Source organism: Bison bison, unplaced genomic scaffold, assembly GCF_000754665.1.
Source record: "Bison bison bison isolate TAMUID 2011002044 unplaced genomic scaffold, Bison_UMD1.0 scf7180017864244, whole genome shotgun sequence".
NCBI lineage: Eukaryota > Metazoa > Chordata > Mammalia > Artiodactyla > Bovidae > Bison > Bison bison.
Genome location: NW_011494816.1, coordinates 1,142,472 through 1,143,079, shown reverse-complemented (window position 1 = coordinate 1,143,079; position 608 = coordinate 1,142,472).

The following is a 608-nucleotide window of genomic DNA, read 5'->3' as shown; positions in this document are numbered from 1 at the left end:
TTGCATCCCGCAGGCCGCCCGGCTCCACCTCGATCCAGCCAGGTCCCCAGCGTTTCCGCCTCTGCCTGGCGCCCCGGGATTGACGCCTAGAGGGGCGGAGTGTCTGGTTCCAGTCCGGGTGCCTCGGCCCTTTCTGATCCGCAGGCTCGGCAGCCCAGGGGCCACCTCGCCTGCGCTGGGGAGGGGAGGAGAGGGGACCAGACTGCTCCAGGAACCGGTCTGGGCCGCCCCGGCCTGTGCCTCTACCCGCTTCCTGCGCCTCCCTCCAGCCTCCCGCAGCCTCCCCCATCGGAGTCTGCTCTGGGACCTCCCCCACGCCCCCACATCAACGACGTCCCCAGGAGACTCCCGGGCCTCCGCCCTGCAAGGTGTTGGGTCCCCAGTGTTCCGCCACTTGGGTAAGACCCCGGCCGCCCGCAGCCCCTCCCCCGTCCCCTCTCTCCGGAAGGGCCGCTTTCCCTGGGATCCTTCTGTTGCTGGCTCCTCCTCGACTCCAGCACCCTCTCCAGGCCTGTCTGCCTCTACCCTACGGGAGCGCTCCAGATGGGGCAGGTGGTGCCTGGTAGCACTCCCGCTTGGGCAGGCTGGGGCACCCGGCATTCTGGGGC